The sequence below is a fragment of the Rosa rugosa genome, chromosome 4 (genome assembly GCF_958449725.1).
Source record: "Rosa rugosa chromosome 4, drRosRugo1.1, whole genome shotgun sequence".
Taxonomy (NCBI): Eukaryota; Viridiplantae; Streptophyta; class Magnoliopsida; order Rosales; family Rosaceae; genus Rosa; species Rosa rugosa.
Genome location: NC_084823.1, coordinates 37,466,934 through 37,490,755, shown reverse-complemented (window position 1 = coordinate 37,490,755; position 23,822 = coordinate 37,466,934).

Below are 23,822 nucleotides of genomic sequence, written 5' to 3'. Positions count from 1 at the left end.
ACGGCAAAAATTAAAATATTTTGTAGGAAAATTCTTTTATGCACCAGCAGACAGCAGTATAAATAAATTATTAAATTCAGTATATCTTAATTTTTTTATTTATTTATAGGTAATTTTTTATTTTTAATAAAAAAAAAAGAATATTTAATACTACCCAACCGTCCATTCATGTTGGTGCAAGTGCACGTCGGTGCACTAAATACTTTCTCCCTTTTGTAATACTTTTGTCGAATAATCCACCGCGTTTTAAACTAATTCAATAGTTAAAATAACCCAAGTATGCCAGAAACCAAGATATGCAAGAATTTTGTACATAGTTTGGGTCTACTGTATAAGGCTTTATAACCCTATTTTTATCAACTACACACTTCAAAGAGCAAGAGTGTCAGTCGGAGCATAGACTTGAGACACTGACCATTAGATGTGAGAAGCATTTAAGGCATTGAGTTCAAATTTCAGCCAATTTCGTCATATATAGTTATAACTTCATCATAGTTATAACTTCGATCCACTTGGTAAGCTGTGTTTGGCTCCAATTTTGCTGCAGCTGGTCAATAGTCTCTTTTCTGCGCTGGCGTGCCAGCACCGTTCGGGTGCGGTCGTCGGGGGTGTCCCTTGACCTGACTTCTATCAAGCGATTGTAGACGAGGAGAGCACCAACCTCGTCGTGGGATTCTTTGTGCCTCGTGGTGAGGACTTTGCTGAAGTTTCTTCTTGTTAACACAATCGATACTCAATATTGCAGATTGAGCAGAGCGAAATCACCGAGAAATGTTGAGATCTTGCTAAAGCGTGACTTTAGCTTGGCTGGGTTGCTAGGGCGTTACCCTTGCTTGGCTGGTTCTGTAACCGTTGTGGTCGCGGCACTACCGTCGGCTCCCGAGGAGACTAGGACCGAAGCACGTTGACAGAGGGTTTGGTGGCACTGAAAGTCGGCTTCTGAGAAGACTAGGATTAGGAGTGAGATCACCGCTAAGAGAAAGAGAAGGAGAAGGGAGAGGAGTTGCTCTTAGAGAGGTTTGCTCTAGAGAGAACTTAGATCATCTTAGAGATGTTGTTGTTGTGTTGTGAATGTGTCATTAGAATGAGAAGAGAATGTGTTTATATAGGGAAGAAAAAGAAGAGTGAAATGATGAGTGGAAGAAAAATAATGAAAGTGGAATATGAAAGTGATTTGTAAAATATGGAAAAGATAGAGAAATGATGAAATGAAAGCAAGGCATGAAAGTGCAACAACATGGAAGTGATGATGATCTATTAAAGAGATTGTCTTGAAAAATATATCCAAGGAAAAGAAGAAAAGCATCTAGCTTTCTTCATGTGGGTAGGAAACATGAACATGTGAATATTGAGCTGGTTTTAGGTCAGTTTCTGCCCCTTTATTCCTTCAATTATTTCTCCAACAAGCATTCCGAATTTCACTATGACCTCTTCATAAAAAATGTTCCATTATGAGTGTAGATCACCCTGGCAAAATTTCAGAATTTTTGGTATAGTGGTTGGGCCGAAAACGCTGCTGGACCTCTTACAGGTCCAGTTTTCCAGTTTTGCTTCTGCAAAAGATTGGACTGATTGTTTGAAGGCCTTCCACTCAAAAACATCTCTGGCACTCTTCATAAGAAATGATCCTTGGGCTGTCTAGAATGGATCTGAAAAGTTTCAGCACATTTCGATTTCATTTGGTTAGTCTGCCACCCCTCCTTCCTTGTCTAGCTCGGTTTTTTCCTAGCCAAAGTAGGAAAATATGCTAAAGTTGACTTGTCATACTTCCATAGTAGGCTTTATTTAGCCTCTAAATATATATTTCGAGCTTGTCGACAATATATAGCTTGAGCCACTGACATTGGCTCAATTTCTCCAAGACACGCCTTGTCAGGCCAAAATGTTCATTTTGGGTCCAAACATTGCCCCCCAGACCTCGAAGTCAAAGGTCCTCGTCTTGACTAAAGAGGTCTTGAATCAGCACTCCTCTTATAATGTTATTGCTCCAAAGCCACTTGTATTGGCTTGACTGTTTCCATATAGGCCTCTAAATAGGCCATAAAGCTTGAATGCCACTATTGAATTGCCTTTGTCATGAACTGACGCTTCCTTTGCCAACTTTATTGCCCCCCATGGATCTAGCGAAACTTGGGCAGGTTGTAGGCAATCAAAACTTTTGCGTGCCCCCCATGCGAAGGAGACTGCTTTTGATCGCGAATGAGGATCCTTCTCTTCCTTGGTGGTAGCTTCGCCATGTGTATAGCAACAAGTATCTGCCTTGTTTGCTGGCTCTCTGTTGATTTTTTCAAATGTAGGTGTTGGAGCCGCTTTCCTGGCTAGATCAAGGCCTATAGTACTTGGCGAAATAAGATGCAAAATAGCAAACTGTTTGCTTTCATTTAATCCTTCGCGAGTCTTATGCCAAAGAGGATGATTGGATCATGGCTATCGTCATCATGACGTGTGATCAATTGAAACCACCATATTTTGCTGCAACTTTAGCATCTAAAACCGCATCGGTTTTAATCATGTTTTAAAAAACATCAGGCCACTATGCTGGCCCTGCGGTGATAGGAAAAGGTGGAATATCTTCATTGTCGCCTTAGATGCGATTCTCAAGATGGAATAATGACTCATTAATTATCAACTAGGGCCACTCACTGGCCCAGCTAATAAATTAATCTCCAAACATATTTGAGCTATAAATCAAAGCGTATTGGAGAAGTATCTTCACTGTCGCCTTAGATGCGATTCTCAAGATGGAATAATGACTCATTAATTATCAACTAGGGCCACTCACTGGCCCAGCTAATAAATTAATCTCCAAACATATTTGAGCTATAAATCAAAGCGTATTGGAGAAGTATTCCTTGCAACCTAGAAATGGCATCCAAGAAACCATTCGTTATCGATCAGGCAGATGAAATCACTGAGAAAGCCGCATTCGCCTGGCGAACTAACATGAGTGTTCGATGTAGAAGTCAGAACGGAGAGGAGAGAAGTCGACTGATGGGCTTTGGTGGCGGTGATAGTCAAGCGAGTCTGGGTCCCACACCTCGCGATCGTTTGCCAGATGATGCTATGGCCTATTATGGGCTTCCCATCCGCCGTCCCATAGCGGCTCTTCGGCAGGAGCCTGGTGATTTTAGCAGTTGGGGACCAAGGAGGAAAGTGGGCTACTGGCCTACCGTCGCTCCCGAGGAAAATATTTGGTATCAGGAGGTCCGAGCGAGAGATTTGGCCCGATGGGATGCGGTGGGTATCACCCAAACCATCGATCTATGCTTCTGTCTTCCCAATAATACTAGCCCTGCACCGCTAGCTGCCGCTCTTTGCTTCTGGAACACCTCCAGCAATACATTCGATTTCCGGTTTGGGCAGATGAGCATAACTCTGCTGGATGTTCTTACCATCACGGGGTTGCCCATTGACTTTGACCCCTATGTGCATGGTCAGTTTGATGGCACTCAATTTTCTTTGAGAATGGATATGGCTGGTCGAGGGCATCACAGCAGATCCTACCCATCCTGGCGCGAATATTACTGCACCCGGCGTGACCATACAGGAGGTATCGCATTCCTGGAATTCTGGCTTTGCAAATTTATCTTTTGCACTTCTTCCAACAAACCTACTGGACCTTGGAATTCTCTGGCCACTGCTCTCTACAATGGTATTTGCGTTGGCCTTGGGCAACCTGTATTGGGTGCGTTATATCGCTCCCTTTATAGAGCCGTAATGCGCCCATTTGATACCGAAATTAGTGGCCCCTTCTGGATCCTTGCCTTTTGGCTGCAGATTTATTTCCCTCTCTTCCGTCGCGGTGATATTCCAAAGGAACCTCCAGTTGATTCCCTTTTGGGGAACTGGCTTTGCCGCAACGTAAGGTATCGAGCTCCACCCTACTCCGAGTGTTTTATTTACTTGTACTTGCTGGGAGAGATGCCGGACCCAAAAATAGTCCTTTCTAGGCGATTCCCTCCTCCCCTTGATGATGGCTTTCTGCCCAGTGGACGGGATCATAGCGAAAGAGCCTTCCTGGCCTTTCGTCGCGCCATCTCCTGCTTGGATATTCGTCTTGCCACTGAACGCGTAAGTTATGAGCTCTATGCCCCTAACCATTTTGCTCGCCAATTTGGGTTGGCCCAGTTGGTACCCTGGCCTCTGGTTGATTCTGCCAATTACTACACCTCTTGGCGGAGATTAGCCCCACCTGGGTCTGCCCCCTTTCAGAGTCAGTTTACTTTGATAGTGATTCCCCCTTGGGTCAGAGCGCTGTACCCCCTCAACGATGTCGACGATGATTATGTTGATTGGTGGAAAGAAATGTCCGTGAACTGTTGGGACCTGCCACATGACGAACTCTTCGTCCTGATCTTTCGTGGCATGAGTAGTCCTGGTCCGGAGGACAGCAAGATTCTTGAGCGCTTCTCCAACCCTGCAGCACAACCCCCGCGACCTATTCTACCTTCTCGCTTATTGTGTCCAGGGATACAAATCCACGAGCCTAGGGCAACAATAAGTTTTTGTCTTTCTTCACCATTCTTTTTCCTTGTGTTGATTTTCCCGCTCTTATTCCTGAGTGTGTTTTGCAGCAAACTACCTGGAGCAGGATAGCCTCTGTTCAGGCGGGGAAACAAAAGGCAATAGCAGAGGAGACTTCTGAGGGAGAGTCTTCGCATGATGAAGATCCCGCTGAGGTAATTTAGTTAAGAATGATCCCAAACTTGTATATTTGGTGCTTCCCCCCTTTTTGAGTTATGAATCTTTTCTCGTACAGGCCACTGCTGTCTTTACTTGCAAACGCGATCGAGCTCAATTCGTCGAAGAGAGTTTTGAAGATGACGAACCTCTGGGAATACGATTGGTAAACTCCGACCCCGTCTTATCCTTTTTAAATTTTAGAATCTGGGCAGGATCTTCACTATGTATCTTTTGACAGGTCCGTCAAAGGACCACTAATCCCTCTCGCCTGAGCGAGGTTGGACCCTCAGCCACTGCAGAAAAGCCAACTCTCTCGCTAGTTCAAGCATCAACTAACCCCGTGGCGCCTCTTCCGTCTCCCACATCTACAGAGCATCTGCAAGGTCCTACCATTCTAATAACGATCTCCGATGACGACTCCTCGGAGCATGAAAGTGTGGAAAGCCACTCTGAGGATTCTGCCGCTTATGAGGAACTGATGACGACAGAGATTCTCGCGGCACTAAAGGTCCAAGAGGTGAATGAAGTGAGGCCTCTTCCTCTTGGTGACCACGTACCAGATATTGACCCGACAACTCGAGAGGTAAGCCACTGTTGGCCAATGCTTTCCATTTCCCTTTTGATCCAACCCCACTCTCTGACATTTCTGAATCTAACCAGGATTCTGTTTGTACCGAGGAGGTGGCTACAAAAGCTGAGGGTCCTATCGGTAGGACAGTCGCCCAAGAGATGAAAAATGATACTGACGGTGGTGGTGCCCCCCAAGTCTTGCGAATAAATGAGACAACCGTCGAAGCCGAGGGCCCTGTGCTTGAATCTGCTCCACTTGCCCATGGTGAGCCGCGAGTTGAGTTTCCAGATTCTCCCGCGGCTAAAGGGACAGACCAACCTATTGAAGATGAAGAAACTGAGGAAGTTGTCCACCCTTTTGCATTGGTGGTTCGTGATCCTGTGGCGCATCCGCCGCCTCCTACCAGATTCGAGAGATTGATGAGGGTGTTAGAGGTAACTCCTCCTTCTGCTGTGGATGAGGCTAAGATGGTGCTTCACGAACATCTGGGTCCTCAGGTATTGGAGACTGACATCCTCTCGCGAGTCTTGGAAGCCCTAAGGTATCTTTGCCAGGAGAAGGCATTGACCCTGCAGCAATTTAGTGCCATTGCCTGAATTTCCTATAAATAGTTGTATTTCGGGAAGGGAATACTCACAACAATTTTTCTGAAATATTCAAGAAATGGCCTTTCAGTCCTTGCTTCTTTTTCTCCTTCTTCACAAATCTTCCCCTCATGAAATGACCTTTAGCCTCTAAATTTTAGGCTTTATGGCGTAATCTTAAGCCTGGGTTAGGCCTCATGGCGTAATCTTAGGCAAACCCTTGTTTCGTCCTTCTGGGAGTCTGTAACAACAATGCCAGGCTTCAGATTGGTTTAGAAACGCGAGGGGGCTCCGAGTGTGGGATCTCCGGTCATGTAAGATCATTTTTTGAGAAAATCCCATACGCGGAGCGAAACGGGGAGAGGAGGGAAGCCAAATTGAGGTTCATCTTTCCTCCTCTATTTCCTTTCTTCTGGACCTGGCCCGTGTTGTGCCCTCCAGATGGAAGGAGATTTGGTTCTCACCTCCTTCTCCCCCTTTCTCTTCTTGATAGAATCTTGGAGGGATGAGAAGGGATGGACTCTTTGAAGGAATGGGTTCAAGCTACAGAATGGCTGTTCCTGTACTTCACGTCCAGCTAATGGTGGTTACCAAGGCTAGAGGGGGTGCAGAGACTCAAGCTGATATTTGGTTCCTTCACTCTCTGCCCCTCCTTGAGATAATGGCGCGGCTCAACCCGGCGTTGGATTCCATAGCTGCTTCCACTTGAGAAAAGATTTAGAAGATAATCCGAAGATTCATGTTTTGTATTCTAGCCACTTTTGGCTTTGTAATGAATGTACTGCTTTTGGCCGCAAAGCCACTTTATGAATACAATAATATTTTCTTATCCTGATATTCAAATATCCGTGAGAAGCTGTGTCAACGTGTCTCGCAAGGCCCCAAATATAGGCCCCCATAGTTGTATATTGAAAATAATACGAACTTTTAAATATGCTCCGCATCAAAAAGAGCCTCGCGGCGAGGGTTTTGAGAAAATATGTATCTTTTGGATCCACTTGCTGGCTCCCAACTCAAAACTCTTAGCGCCAATAACTCATTCTTTTCCGAGATTTAAGGCACTAATCACTCGTTGAAAAACAACAGTCGTGAAAAATAATCTCGTGAAAAGAACAGTTACCTCCTTGAAAACCGTTCGGTTTCCCCACATGCTATTATTCCATTCTTTTCCGAGATTTAAGGCACTAATCACTCTTTACTGACATCGGTTTGACTCTTCTTTTCAACCGTCCATCCAAGGGTGGATATTTGCATGCCTATATCTTCCTCCACAATCTCCAATCCCAAAACCATTTCATCAACTCCAATATTACTTGTCACCACCATTCTTCAATTCTCGCATTCTCTCAATCCTTCACCAATGGAACCACAAACCCAACAACCAACCGAGGATGGAGGAAGCAACAAAGCAGCCGGGAGTAGTGCTAACATGCTTTGTAGGCGAAACAGGTGGAATCCCACTACAGATCAGATAAGAATCCTCAAGGAGCTTTTCTACAATAAGGGAGTTAGGTCCCCAACTTTAGAGCAGATTCAGAGGATCTGTCTCCAGCTGAAATGGTACGGCCAGATCGAGTTCAAGAACGTCTATTTTTGGTTCGTGAACCAAAGGGCTCGGGAGAAGCGGAAGAAGAGGTCCACTTCGGATGTTCATGTGCCCATGCAAAGATCAGGGCTTGTTGGTGATGACAATGGTACCAATTGGAAACCTGAGGATCAGTATATTAACTTCGAATCTTCTGCATCTGCTTCTGCTTCTTCAGCTGGTGTGATTGCTTTTAACGGGCAGAAGGGGAACTATGGTGGTTATGGATCTATGAACATGGAGATTGAAACCCTTCCTCTGTTCCCAATGCATGGTGAGGACATCTTTGGTAACATGAAGACTACTTCCGATGGAGGTGGCGGTCACGGTGGTGGCTCTCACATTTCCCTTGAGCTCAGCCTTTCCTGCGAGGGCAAAGCTGGAAAAAGTTTCTGGAGCCGCTGACTCGGCTTAGTAGCTTTGCGAGTGTAGGAACACTTAGAATTGCCCCTTAAGAGTTGTATTAATGACTTTTTTTTTATTATTATTATTATTATTATTATTATTATTATTATTATTATTATTATTATTATTATTATTTTAAGTAGTTGAATTCAATAAGACAATGTGAATCAAGGTTTAGACATGCGGCCCAAGTATAGTCGCCTAAACACAAATTTTCTTTCAAATCCTTTGGGCAACCTTACTAAAATGGCCAGGTGGGGGAGGGCGAACAAGAGAGGCAGAATCCATTTTGGCATGAGCTACTCTTACATAGTGGTTTAGGCCCATTTGCACGCACTTCTGGATTCAAGAACCTGTCATGAACGTTGTCCCATTTCTAGACACCATTTCACATAGGCTATACTTACTAAGATGAGAAAGGTCATAAGTGTGAAGACAGTTCAACAAGTGTTAATAAAAGCCGCCCTTAACCTTAAGGGACCTGAACTAGGCACCAATAAGGAGTTTAGGCCAATATTAACAAAAGAGACTTCACCTATTCCGTTATGATTCACAAACCCTTACCAAATTCAACTATTTTACCAAATTCCGTTATTATTATTATTATTATTATTATTATTTTTTTTAATGAAAAGAAAACTAGAAACGAAAAATTAACAGAAAATTAAAAGCAAAGAAAGAAAGAAGCTAGCAGCAACATGTTTGGCTAACCTCTAGAAGACCACGGGGGAGGCCATCTATGCTTCATTCCAAGCTCCGATGTATCAAAATTTGTAGGGTAAAAATCCCTCCTATGAGAGCTTGTAGGAAAAGAAAAAAGATACTTCTCATCAAAAACTTGGGAAAAATTTGGCTCGTAGGAGGAGTAATCTTGCCCCCCAAGTATCTTTGTTGGTTGGCGAAACATGATCTTCAATTGCACCTTTGGCGATGAAGATGTTCCAAGATCGGCTTTGTTGCCAACTACCATGTCATAGAACATGGTGTCTTCAGGATTAGCCACAGATTGGCCATTATAGACGACCACTTGCTGGTCTGAATTCTCCATATCAAGAGCTTCACTTGCTGGATAATTGTAAACAAGAGTTAACTTGTATTGATGATACTCAAATTTACAGTTGCGAAGGACAACTTGGCCACTAGAATAATTGTTCTGGCCATTCATGCAACGTGGGTTGTAGATGTGCCCTCCACATATATCAAAGCCACCGCTTGGCCTTGAAGAATATATGAAGAACTTCAAGTTGAATTGATTAATAAAGCCACAAATTGGCTTCTGTAGACCACAACTTAATTGATAATTAAGTTGGCTCTGATTTTGATCACCTTCACCAAGACGTCCAGTAGCAGAGTCACAATTAAAATGATCATGAACTTGCTTCTTTTGATCAAAGGGATGATCATGGGCCATATCTTGCCCCCCATGCATCTGATCAGTAGCCACGTATTTGGCTTGATCAGTGGAGAAATCAGCTATCTGTTCAGAGACAATTTCATTGTCAGAAAAACATTCTTGTGGACCGTCTTCTCCATGCACAGCCTCTGTGTAAGGCTGTGACTCACCAGTGAGACCCTTAGGTTGATTGCCACCTATAGGCAAGTTAGTCTCAGAAATGACCTCTTCGCGAGCAGCTTCTTGATGTTCCAATTTGCCTTGCTGCGAATTAGCCAAGCTGAAACCTTCCTCGCGTAAGGTCGCGAACTCCGATGAGGTCTGTTTGTGCTCGGTCGCGACGACATTCATCGACTGCTGGTGGTTTTCTTGGGCTGGTTGGGTCACGTCAGCCAGCTGCTCCCAAGTCTGCCACGAATCTTGTTGGGCTGATTGGAAAAGTTCATCCATCCTCTTCTGCTGCGCCGCCAGGACATTTTTCAAATTCGCATAATACGAAGCAGTGTTCTGTTGAAAGATAGCAAGTCGCTCCTCTATGCTCGCATTCTCTGGAATGGGAATGGGCACATAGCCTTCTATCGTCGCCATGACTTCAGGAATTTCTTTTGGTAAAGATTTTCCTCTGGCATCCCAATGATGGTGAACACAAAAAGACTCTGATATGGTCCCACCGGGTGTGCCAAAATGTTTGTTTTGAAGCCCGGTGGTTGAATGTGCTTCAAGAAAAGAAAAAAAAAAATTCTAACCTTGTCCCACTGGGCGTGCCAAAATGTTTGGCTTCAATTTTGCTGCAGCTGGTCAACAGTCTCTTTTCTGCGCGGGCGTGCCAGCACCGTTCGGGTGCGGTCGTCGGGGGTGTCCCTTGACCTGACTTCTGTCGAGCGATTGTAGACGAGGAGAGCACCAACCTCGTCGTGGGATTCTTTCTGCCTCGTGGTGAAGACTTTGCTGAAGTTTCTTCTTGTTAACACAATCGATACTCAATATTGCAGATTGAGCAGAGCGAAATCACCGGGAAATGTTGAGATCTTGCTAAAGCGTGACTTTAGCTTGGCTGGGTTGCTAGGGCGTTACCCTTGCTTGGCTGGTTCTGTAACCGTTGTGGTCGCGGCACTACCGTCGGCTCCCGAGGAGACTAGGACCGAAGCACGTTGACAGAGGGTTTGGTGGCACTGAAAGTCGGCTTCTGAGAAGACTAGGACTAGGAGTGAGATCACCGCTAAGAGAAAGAGAAGGAGAAGGGAGAGGAGTTGCTCTTAGAGAGGTTTGCTCTAGAGAGAACTTAGATCATCTTAGAGATGTTGTTGTTGTGTTGTGAATGTGTCATTAGAATGAGAAGAGAAGGTGTTTATATAGGGAAGAAAAAGAAGAGTGAAATGATGAGTGGAAGAAAAATAATGAAAGTGGAATATGAAAGTGATTTGTAAAATATGGAAAAGATAGAGAAATGATGAAATGAAAGCAAGGCATGAAGGTGCAACAACATGGAAGTGATGATGATCTATTAAAGAGATTGTCTTGAAAAATATATCCAAGGAAAAGAAGAAAAGCATCTAGCTTTCTTCATGTGGGTAGGAAACATGAACATGTGAATATTGAGCTGGTTTTAGGTCAGTTTCTGCCCCTTTATTCCTTCAATTATTTCTCCAACAAGCATTCCGAATTTCACTATGACCTCTTCATAAAACATGTTCCATTATGAGTGTAGATCACCCTGGAAAAATTTCAGAATTTTTGGTATAGTGGTTGGGCCGAAAACGCTGCTGGACCTCTTACAGGTCCAGTTTTCCAGTTTTGCTTCTGAAAAAGATTGGACTGATTGTTTGAAGGCCTTCCACTCAAAAACATCTCTGGCACTCTTCATAAGAAATGATCCTTGGGCTGTCTAGAATGGATCTGGAAAGTTTCAGCACATTTCGATTTCATTTGGTTAGTCTGCCACCCCTCCTTCCTTGTCTAGCTCGGTTTTTTCCTAGCCGAAGTAGGAAAATATGCTAAAGTTGACTTGTCATACTTCCATAGTAGGCTTTATTTAGCCTCTAAATATATATTTCGAGCTTGTCGACAATATATAGCTTGAGCCACTGACATTGGCTCAATTTCTCCAAGACACGCCTTGTCAGGCCAAAATGTTCATTTTGGGTCCAAACAAGCTGTACAAAGCTTTATACCCCTATTTTTATTAATTAAATCCTTCAAAGAGCAAGACCTTCCACGAATGTAAGACTTGGGACATCATTCCGTTAGATGTCAGAGTTATATTATTTCAATGGCGGAGCTAGGATTTAAAAAGAGAGTGGGCTAAAAAAAAAAATATTTTCTTAAAATTTTACTAATGCTTTTAAATTATTTTTTTCTTAAGTTTTACAAGTAATATGTTTTATTCTTTTCTTAAATTAAACCACATTATATATTAAATAATCAAATAGCTAACTGATCTAAAAAAGCAACATTATAATGTGTAATAGAAATTCGATAACAAAAGTTTAAGACAAAATAACACACCTACTCAAATTGTACCCCGCACCCTTGAATAGAAGCAAAAATATTTAATTATTGAATATGTATTATAATTCTCAACCGGCTCTTTTTCAGACCTAATTTACACACAAAAAAAAAAAAAAAAAAAAAAAAAAAAAAAAAACTTTTTATGTGACTATGTCTCTTAAAGCATAATAGAAAATAAAATAAATGATGGTTCTAGTTGGACCTCTAAATTTGATATTTGGACCTCGCTTACTTATTAAACCTCAAATTCACTTTTTTGATTACTTAAAAAGCTAAGTACACCTCTTTAATTTTACCAAAATATCCTTGAACAATTAAAATTGTATTTTCAACAATTTGTTGTTTTTTTTTTATCTCTATCAATTCATCGATGAAGAATTTTGTGAGAGAGCTGCCTACATCTTTGATGTACTTTCATTAGTGGAACTAGAAAGTGATTCTTGGAGATGCCGAATAAGTAGACAATTACAAAGATTTTTTGCTATTCTAGATCATAGTTTTTTTGTTTGTTTTGCAATATGAATGGTTCTAGAAAAGACTTTGTTTCTCAAATAAATAACATATGTCGATTAAATCTAATTAAAATGAGTTGATCTTGAATCTTAGTTAGTACTATCTACACCAAAATATTCTAAATTTTAAGTAAATTTCAAATCAAATTGTTTTGAATCTATTTTTGTATTAAATGATAGGGCCATGTATAGAAATTATTATTTCTACTTAATTGTTTTAGGTAAATTATAAAATTATGTAGGTAATATAAGGAAATTCTGAAGAAGAAAAAATAATTTATTTGGTGAATGTTATATTAATGGCGGAGGTAAGAAGAGTACCTTTTTTTTTTTTCCTTTTGATCTACGTCTCTAGTTGTCTTTTCATATGAGTTGACAAAGTTTATTGATAATTGAAAAAAAAAAATAGAGGTCCAAATATCGAATTTGGAGGTCCAACTAGAATCAGCCTAAAATAAAATCAAATACTTCAAGCAAAGAAATAACATATGTATGACTAAAATAAGAAAAGAAATAACATATGGGCTAAGTTTAATAACATATCAGGCTAAGTTTAGAAATTTGAGGTGGGCTAATTTTTAATATTTAATATTTTAAACCATAATTAAGCTATAAATTTGTGTTTTTTTTTTAAATTTGGGGTGGGCTGTAGCCCAACGGAGCCCGTATGTAGCTACGCCTTTGTATTATTTTAGGCTTCTCATCTAAAATGCATCTAACTTTGTCTTTGTTTCGACTTCAATCCACTTGGTCAAAGGAGTAAGGCTTTATAACCCTATTTTTATTAACTACACTTCAAAGAGCAAGACAGTAAACGAATCATAGACTTGAGACACCGACCACTAGATGTGAGAAGCACATTAGTTTTGGCTTTAGGTTCAAATTTCTGCCAATTTTGTTATAGTTATGACTTCGATCTACTCGGTCAACCGAATAAGGCTTTATAACCCTATTTTTATTAACTACACATTTCAAAGGGAAAGAGCGTCAACGGATCATAGACTTGAGACACCAACCATTACATGTATGAAGTACATTATTTTAGGCTTCGGGTTCAAATTTCGGCCAATTTCGTCATAGTTATGACTTCGACCCACTCGGTCAACTGAGTAAAACTTTATAACCCTATTTTCATTAACTACACACTTCAAATGGCAAGAGCCTCAACAGATCATAGACTTGAGACACCGATCATTAGATGTGAGAAGCACATCATTTTTTGCCTCAGGTTCAAATTTCCGTCAAGATTGTCATTGTTATGACTTCGATCCACTCAGTCAACCGAATAAGACTTTATAACCCTATTTTTATTAACTACACATTTCAAAAGGAAAGTTGCGTCAACGGATCATGGACTTGAGACACCGACCATTACATGTAAGAAGTACATTATTTTAGACTTTGGGTTCAAATTTCAGCCAATTTCGTCATAGTTATGACTTTGATCCACTCGGTCAATCGAGTAAAACATTATAACCCTATTTTTATTAACTACACACTTCAAAGGGTAAGAGCGTCACTGGATCATAGATTTGAGAAACAGACCATTAGATGTGAGAAGCACATTATTTTATGATGAGGTTCAAATTTAAGCCAATTTCATAATAGTTATGACTTTGATTCACTTGGTCAATCGCATAAGGGTTTTTATCCATTTACCCCATTTCTAGGGATTTTTTTCCCACTTACCCCATTAAGTTTTTTTAATTCCCTCCTACCCAAAACACTCTAAGGAGGTCTTCCCTAATACCCCATTAAGATTTTTTTTTTGTTTTTTTTTTTTTTTAATACCATTTTACCCTCACATTTTTTTTTTTTTTTGAATAACCTCACCCCTTTGTTATTTAGAGAGAGAGAGAGAGAGAGAGAATGGAAGAGAGAGAAACTATAGGAGACTTCGCCGGAGCCCGGTCACCGACCGCCGGATTCCGGTCACCGGTCGCCGGATTCCGGCAAACTTTCACCGGATTCCGGCGGCCGATGACCGGAATCCGATCACCGGTCGCCGGATTCCGATCATCGGCCGCCACCCACCGGAAAGATTTACTGCCCCAATAGACATCTATTGCCCTCAAATAGAGGGGCAATAGACGTCTATTGCCCTCCAATAGACGTCTATTGCCCCCCAATAGACGTCTATTGCCCCCCAATAGACGTCTATCAACCATGTATTGCCTCCCAATAGACGCCTATTGCCCCTCAATAGAACTTTCGGTTGCAAGAATATGAACTAATCTCCTAAAATTTAGACAATAAAACTTTGCTTAAAGAAAAAAAACGAAGAGATTATATCAATTTAAAAACGTCTATTGCCCCCAATAGACGTCTATTACCCCCCAATAGACATTCAAAAAAAAAAAACAAGACCGAAACAACAACAAATCGTGGTGACTGTGATTCGATTGCCCAGGAATGTGTAGAGAAGGTCACCACCAGAAAACAAAAAACTGCAATTCAACAACTGACCCTTCCCTATCTGGCCCGCCATCCAACCCAACTCCGGCAGCCCCGTCCTCGAAAATTACGGGTTCGCCCTCCCCAGCCTCACCCACCGCTCCTTCCTTGCTCCGACCCAGACCTGGTCGGGCCGGATCTGGGCCCGTACAGGCAGCTCCCACTCGACCAACCACTTCTCCTGCCTCACCAGCGACTACGGCAGCAAGCTAGAGTGCAACTGCGCCGGCGCAGCCCCCGCAACTCTTGCCCGGTTCGTCCTCCACCATGGCCCCAACGACAATGGTCTACGGCGTCAGAGAGAGAGAGAGAGAAGTTGAAAAAGCTCCGGCTGCTTGACGCGTCCATGAACAGGCTGACGGGGCCGATTCCCGACGAGTTGACTCGGCTGGAATGCCTGAATCTTTATGAGAACAACTTGAGGGGAGCTTGCTGGCGCGCATTGCTGACTCGCTGAAGCTGTACGAGCTCGATGAGAGAGAGAGAGAGAGAGGAGACAGATCGATCTGCCGGAGGGAATGAGAGAGTCAGAGAGATAGACAGTGGCAGGATGTAATTTCTTAATTAGATTAAGGGCAAAATGGTCATTTGGTGTTAAATTGGATAGATGGGAACAAAAATCTGTTGCTGGGGTAAGTGGGATAACTTTGGCTTATTTTGGTGCTTTGGGTCAAGGACCCATCGCATAAGGCATTATAACCCTATTTTTTATTAATTATACCCCTAAAAGAGCATGAACTTCAATGAATGTAAAACATGGGACACCGACCGTTAGATGTCAAAAATATATTATTTTAGACTTCTGGTCCAAAATGCATCCAATTTTGTCTTTTTTTCGACTTCGATCTGTTTGGTCAACCTAGTAAGGCTTTTTTCTTTATTCTATTCACTCCGCACTTCAAATGACAAGATCGTTAAAGAATACAAAACTTGGTACATGATAATACAATATGCATCACGACGAATTGATGAGAATTTTCAAGAAATTTTTGAGATAACTAAGCTATATATTACGATTTTTAGAATTTTCAGAATTATACAAATGATTTATTAAAGAAGAATATTAAAGTTGTGCGATCTGAATCGTTAAAATCAATATGTGTACATATTTTTCTTATTTTAATGTAATAAATTTATTCATTATAATTTTTTTTACACGAGAATAACACTAATTAAATAAAAAAAAATTAAATAAATTCAATTGCAACATAAAATTCAAGACTTGGGACACAATAATAAAATAAGCGTCACGAAGAGTCAGTGAGAATTTTCAGAAAATTTTTCGAATACAAAAGCTATTTACTACAATTTTTAGAAATTTTAAAATTATTGAAATTATTTATTAAAACGAAGATATTAAAGTGGTGCGATCTAAATTAATAATGTACTGTTGTAGAGAAACTGAAATTGAGAGGAATTTGCTGTGTATTCTCATTGATAATAGGGGCCTCTTTATATAGAGGATTACAATGCATAGAATCTCAATCATACAAGGAAAGTAATTCTACATTGATTAGGATTCTAGATCCTTCTAATTAAATCCTATTACCACTAGGTCAAGTAACCTAGAGTTTGGGCCAAACACAAATAGAGATATCCTTAAACACTCCCCCTTGTGTTGTCCAAACGCGGTGCTTCTCTCGTTGCCTCGTTAAAAACCTTGCCGAGTAACAAAAACCCAGTGGGACAAAAATAACCTCGGTCGAAGGGGAAAAAGAGCACAACACACCCTTCACGTTTCGAGGTGAACATGTAGACATCTCCCCCTGATGTCTGCGCCTCCCCCTGATGACTACGATCATGGGAGTTCAGATAATTTCCGCAAGCCAATTCTTGCCACATGTTTCTCGAACGTGGATTTGGGCAATGACTTAGTAAACAAGTCTGCCTCATTGTCCCCAGATCGAACCTGGTTCACTTTGATCTTGAGGAGTTTCTGTTGTTGCTGATTGTAGAAGAATTTGGGCGATATATGCTTGGTGTTGTCGCCTTTGATGTAGCCTTGCTTCATTTGTTCAATGCAAGCAGCATTATCCTCATAAATGCTCGTTGGCTCATCTGTGGTAGACTTCAAACCACAATTGCTTCGAATATGCGTAACTATGGATCGAAGCCATATACATTCACGAACTGCTTCGTGAAGAGCAATAATCTCTGCATGATTCGAAGAAGTAGCGACTAAGGTCTGTTTTGTAGACCTCCAACATATCGCTGTCTTTCCCATGGTGAAAACATAACCAGTTTGGGAGCGACCTTTGTGTGGGTCAGAGAGGTACCCAGCATCAGCAAAACCTTCCAAAACACTTATATCGTTTTGGGATGGGGATAGGGGACGCAGTCCACCATGTGTGGCGTCCCTGGCACTTGATGGGTCCGAATCCATCTTCTCTCTGTAGGGATAGAACAAGCCCATATCGATCGTACCACTTAGGTATCGAAAGATATCTTTAACACCAGTTCAATGGCGTCGTGTAGGCGCAGAGCTATATATAGCTAGCAAGTTCACAGCGAATGAGATATCCGGTCTTGTGCATTGAGCTAAGTACAATAATGCGCCTATTGCACTTAGGTAGGGCACCTCTGCCTCTAGCACTTCTTCATCGTCATCTTTTGGACGAAATTGATCCTTCTTTGGATCAAGACTACGGACGACCATTGGGGTGCTTGAAGGCTTAATCTTATCAGTGTTGAAACGCCTAAGCATCTTTTGGGTATAAGCTGATTGATGAATCAGGATACCATCTCTACGGTGCTCAAGTTCTAAACCGAGGCAAAACCGTGTTTTCCCAAGATCTTTCATCTCAAACTCGGATTTCAAGCGTTCAGCGGTTTCCCTTAACTCTTTAAGGGTGCCAATTATGTTCATGTCATCGACATAAACCGCTACTATTGCAAATCCGGAACTTGTCCTTTTTATGAACACACATGGGCACAGTTCATTGTTGACATATCCCTTTCCAATCAAGTAGTCACTTAGACGGTTATACCACATCCGTCCGGATTGTTTCAATCCATATAGTGAGCGTTTCAATCTAATCGCAAACGCGCTCCGTGGTTTAGAGCCACTTGATTTGGGTAACTGAATTCCGTCTGGAATCTTCATGTATATCTCCGTATCTAGATCCCCATATAGATACGCAGTAACCACATCCATAAGCTGCATGTTCAGTTTTTCGGAAACTACCAAACTGACAAGGTAGCGGAACGTTATGACGTCCATTACGGGAGAATAGGTCTCCTCGTAGTCGATTCCAGGGCGTTGTGAGAAACCTTGCGCCACAAGGCGAGATTTGTACCTTACAATCTCGTTTTTCTCATTACGCTTTCTAACGAATACCCATTTGTGACCAACTGGTTTGGTGTTGGGCGGTATTGGCACAACCGGTCCGAATACCTTTCTTTTCGCTAGAGAATCAAGTTCTGCCTGGATCGCATCTTTTCACTTTGGCCAATCAGCTCTACGTTGGCATTCATCAACGGAGCGTGGTTCGATGTCATCGGTCTCAATAATCTCACGCGCCACTGAATACGCGAATACATCATCAATGATGATGGAGTTTCTTTCCCATGTCCCATGTACACTAGTGTAATTAACAGAGATCTCTACGTTCTCAGGGATAGGTTCTGACATTGAGGTGTCCCCCAATGATGTCTCTTGGACATAACCATAATCCGGAACATTCTCATGGGACGGATTTTGAGTATCGATGATCAAAGGATTTGTTTGTGCCTCATTCGCTCTCTTTCTAGGGCGAGTATCCTTCGAACCAATCGGTCTACCGCGCTTTCTTGCGGGACCTGTGGCCATAGATGCCACATCATTGCCATGTTGGGCAATGGCGCCATCTCCTGGTGTCACAGGAGAGGCGTGATGTCCAGTATTTGGGACATCGATCCTTGCAGGCACGTTTGCAGCAGGTATGTGTGATCTCGTCACTTTGGCAACATCAGAAAACGCATCAGGTAGAGTGTCTGCTACGTTCTGGAGCTCGATTATTCTTCGCACTTCAAGTTCGGACTGTGCGGTACGGGGATCGAGATGAGACATAGTGGGGACAGACCACGACAATTCCTGTCGTTCCTGTTGAACAGATGTGTTCTTATCTCCCCCGAACGATGGGAAGACTGTCTCATCAAAGTGACAATCCGCAAATCTAGCGGTAAAGAGATCGTCTGTCAAGGGTTCAAGGTAGCGGACGATCGTTGGAGATTCATATCCAACATAAATGCCCATTCGTTGTTGTGGACCCATCTTAGTACGCTGTGGCGGCGTAATAGGCACATAAATGGCACACCCAAAAATGCGTAAGTGCGAGATATCGGGCTCGTACCCAGTCACTAGCTGTAACGCAGAGTAAGATTGGGTGGCAGTGGGTCGTAGACGAATTAGCGTCGCTGCATGCAATATTGCATATCCCCAAGCAGAAACAGGGAGATTGGTGCGCATAACCAATGTCCGTGCTATCATCTGTAGTCGTTTGATAGCGGCTTCTGCGAGACCATTTTGGGTATGAACATGGGGAACTGGATGCTCTACATCAATCCCCAGTGACATGCAATAGTCATCGAATGTTTTCGATGTAAACTCCCCAGCATTATCAAATCGAATTGACTTAATAGGATGGTCAGGGTAGTGAGCCCGTAGACGGATAATCTGGGCGAGGAGTTTAGCATAAGCAGCATTTCGAGTGGACAGTAGCACGACATGTGACCAGCGTGTCGACGCATCAACCAAAACCATAAAGTATTTAAAAGGTCCGCATGGTGGTTGAATGGGTCCACAGATATCCCCTTGGATTCTCTGTAAGAACGGAATGAGTATTTTGGGATCCTTTGCGTAGGACGGTCTCGGTCCTAATTTCCCGAAGGAACAGGCTTTGCAGAAAGAGCGAGGGGCCTTAGAAGCAACCAATGAAGATTTTGGTTGGGGCTGAGCGTCTGTAGCGCTATTAGAAGCAAAGTGTGTGACTACATCTCCCATTATGGCGTTAGAGCCATGGAAATTGGTGTGTGTGGCGTCATGGCCACTAGGAGGAACAACCATGGCGTCATGCTCATGGTTGGCGCCATTAATGGCGTCATCACATGGGACTTGGGCGGCCCTATGGCGCCCCAAGATGGCTGCAGCTCCAGATGCTGCAATTGTTGCGGTCTTGCTAAGTCCTGGAATCAATTTTCGATTCTTGCTTCTTCTCACTCTGAAGAATGGATGTCCGTGTGAAGTCTTTAGTATACGGAGCATCATATCACGACCAGGATGTCCTAGTCGGTCATGCCAAAGCCAATATGTGTCTGAATCCAAGAGATCTTCTCTTATGACATTGTGGGATTCAATTGGTCGAATTGTAGTGACATAAAGTCCACTAGATTGACACATAAGCTTCTCTAAGATGCGCTTTCTTCCACAATCATTAGAGGTAATGCAAAGGAATTCTATTCCGTTCTCACTATGCGTTTCCGCATGGAATCCGTTGGCTCTAATATCTTTAAAACTCAATAAGGTTCGATTTACCTTAGGAGCGTAGAGAGCTTCAGTGACTTTAATCAAGGTGCCATTAGGCAAAAGGAATTGGGCCATTCCATGTCCTTGAACTAAACCTGATGGCCCAGCCATCGTAGTCACAGATGAATATGTAGGCAACATCTCCAAGAATAATTGCCTATGTCGTAGAATGGTGTGCGTAGTCGCACTATCCGCATGACATTGAAGTTCATCCATTCCTAAAAGAAAAGCTCGGAATTAAAAAAAAGGAGTCATAAAGAAAAGAACTCAACTTTTATTAATAAGCCAAACGGAATTACATCATCGTTTCTTTAACCAAAGAAAATCTAATCCAATAAACTAGTTAATGCAAAACAATGGTAGTCGTCTAACTCCTTTCGGTAATTCCAATGTAAATGTGACCAGGTGAGTAGAGAGATGTCGGTGGAGCGAGGCTCACTTAAGTACCACTTATCTCAAATCCGTCCTAGACATCACACTCACATTGAGTACGCCTACTTTGAAGAAAGACTAATAGCATTGGCATCTACTATAAAAATAATATGGCAATTGCCTACATCTCTTGGAAATAAAAAGACTTAATCAAAATCGCCAGTTTCTGGGTCTTGATCCTTGTAGTCTTCCACCCTTAGATCGAGATCTCCATCTTGATCTTCTTGTTCCATGTAATTTGCCTCCCTTGCTTCACGATACAACTTGTATGTGTTTGCAACGTTCTGGGATGCAGTACACTTCTTTGCCCAATGTCCACTTGATCCACATCTGAGACAAGCATCATTATGGTCAGGTTCCCTTGATCGAGGCGCTCTGGGAGCGTTTTGTTGGCGGTTATTGCCTTTGGTGGCGTTACCACCATAACCGGAGGCTTGGCCTCTCTCTCTTCACACGTTTACCTCCACGGTTCCGTGCACGCCTATCTTGGCGATTTCCTTCCTCTTTAGGGCGAGAATATGGACCAGAACGTCCAGAATTATCCCTACTCTTAGGGTTTCGCTCCTTGCGTCCTCCCTTGGAGGCGCGACTATAATTAGACTCCGGAATTGACTTGGTTCCCACGGGTCTGGAGTTATAGTTCTTCACAAGTATGTTGTCGTGCTTTTCAGCTACGTTCAAGGCACCAATTAGCTCATGAAATCTTGTGATGCGTCTGGCATTGACATCAATCCGATAGTTTTTGGCTATCATCAATGCAGAGACGGGGAAGGTGGAGAGAGTTTTCTCGATCAACATCGTATCAGTGATGTTCTGTCCACAGAATTCCATCATAGACTTGATACGAAGTGCTTCTGAATTGTAGTCAAGTACAGACTTGAAATCACAGAAGCGGAGGCTAGACCATCTCACTTCTAAGTCTGGAAGCAGGGAATCACGGACGTTGCCAAAACGGTGCTCGAGTTCTACCCATAGTCTTCTTGGGTCTTCCTCATTGAGGTACTCATTTTGGAGCGCGTCATTCATGTGCCTTGTCATGAGAATGATGGCTTTGGCTTCATTCGCCTCTCTCGTAGCTCTATTTGCTTCAAAAGCAGCAGCTTGTTGAGGAGTACGCACGTCCTGACTTGGCTCTTGGATCGTACTCAGGATCCCATCAGCCTTAAGATGCTGGCGCACATCACGGACCCACTTGTGGTATCCTGCGCCTGTTGTCTCTAGTGGAGCGAAGCTCAACTTGTTCAGGTTACTCATCCTGAAAAACAACAAGAAAATAGGGTTAGTTTCGGAGCGAAAAAGGCTACCACGAAAAACTATAAAATTTCTGAGCGTAGTCGCTTCCAAGAAATTAGGGATTTTCTGAGCGTAGTCGCTTCCAAGAAAATCCGATTCCAAGAGGGGTTTTTGGATTAGATCGAAACGACGATGTAAGTGGTCGATCGTTTTCTTCTTAACAAACTCTAAGTTTGGAGGACTCTACAAGCTCTAAGCTCGGAGTGAGCACGAACCCCCACAGTTCGGCTTTTGGTCTCCCCTATGAAGAAGAAAGGGGGGTAGAAGAAGGGATGTTGGAAGTCCCCGAGAAAAAGAAGAAGAAATTGAAAAACTTCAAAAACGGGAACTTTTAGAAAAGTTTACCTTGAAAAATAGCCGGAAATCTTGACCGGAAAAGATGACGGAGGTGGCCGGAAAAAGGTGGCCGGAGGTGGCCGGAAACTGGTGGCCGAAGCTAGGCAGGGTTGCTGCAGGGGTTGTGCAGGAGGTGTGCGGAGGCTGTGCAGGGGATGTGCAGGGCTGGCAGGCAGTTGCTCGGCAGGTGTCGGCAGGTGCTCGGCAGGTCTCGGCAGGTGCTCGACAGGTGCTCGGCAGGTGTCGGCAGGTGCTATTTGGAGCTTTCGGCAGATGTCGACAGGGGCAGGCACAGGTCTCGGCAGGTGTCTCGGCAGCTCTCGGCAGGTCTCGGCAGATCTCGGCAACTGCTCGGCAGGGCTCGCAGGGGTAGGCACAAGGCAGGGGCCGGTCCGATTTTTCCGACGGCCGGTTCAGGGGGTTTCCGGCCGGTTCCGGTGGTTCCGCCGCCGGTTCTGGGCTCCTTGGGAATAGGGCTTCGATATGTGGGGCGGTGGTTTCAGGATTTTGAAGGTTACGAAATTAGGGTTTTCAGGGTTAGGGCTTCGTGCTGATAACGTGTTGTAGAGAAACTGAAATTGAGAGGAATTTGCTGTGTATTCTCATTGATAATAGGGGCCTCTTTATATAGAGGATTACAATGCATAGAATCTCAATCATACAAGGAAAGTAATTCTACATTGATTAGGATTCTAGATCCTTCTAATTAAATCCTATTACCACTAGGTCAAGTAACCTAGAGTTTGGGCCAAACACAAATAGAGATATCCTTAAACATGTACATATTTTTCATATTTTGAAAATAACACAGTCAGCCAACACCAGTACATCACTTTAATTAAACAAAGTTAGATAAAAATAAAAAAAATTGCTGACAACGTGTTTCGTATCCCTTCAGCCATCATCCCTCTCCTTTCTCTTGTTTTCCAACCCGTTTCGTCCGCCGACCCGCTACACTATTCCTGACCATAGCTCCGGCTTCAGGCCACATCACGGCGGAGCACCGGTGCAGTTAAACTCGCCTCCACATCGCCGACCTCCCTCTGCTTTTGGTTCGTCCCATCTTCGAACGAGGAAGGAGAATCAAAGGTCAAAATCTTTGAGCTTCCCGGCGGTTCTCAAGAATTTTCCGGCGACAGTTAGTTAGCGATGCATGAGATATGTAACTTGGTCTTCTCATCGATTTATACATATATCGAGGTATAGTTAGTTTTCAATTTCGGTTATTTTTTGAAGATCGGGTGTTTGGGGATTTTCGACCACCGCCGCGGGTTCTGTTTCCAGTGGCGGTTTTGCTTGTTCTTGAGTCCAATTTGTTTCGGAATTTTACGCTATTGAACCAGTAATGTAATTGCCCATTGTTAAAACTACAGAGACGATCAAGTATGCCATTGAATCAATTATGTAATTGCCCATTGTTTGGAATGGTTTCAAGTTCAATGTTCATCCGGCTTCTGGTTTCAAATTCTAATGGAGAAAGTTTTGGTCTTATGATATGGGCACAGTGGTTGGGTTAGCAGCTTTGGTCTGAAGATTAGAAGTAGGATGAACAGTGAACGAAGA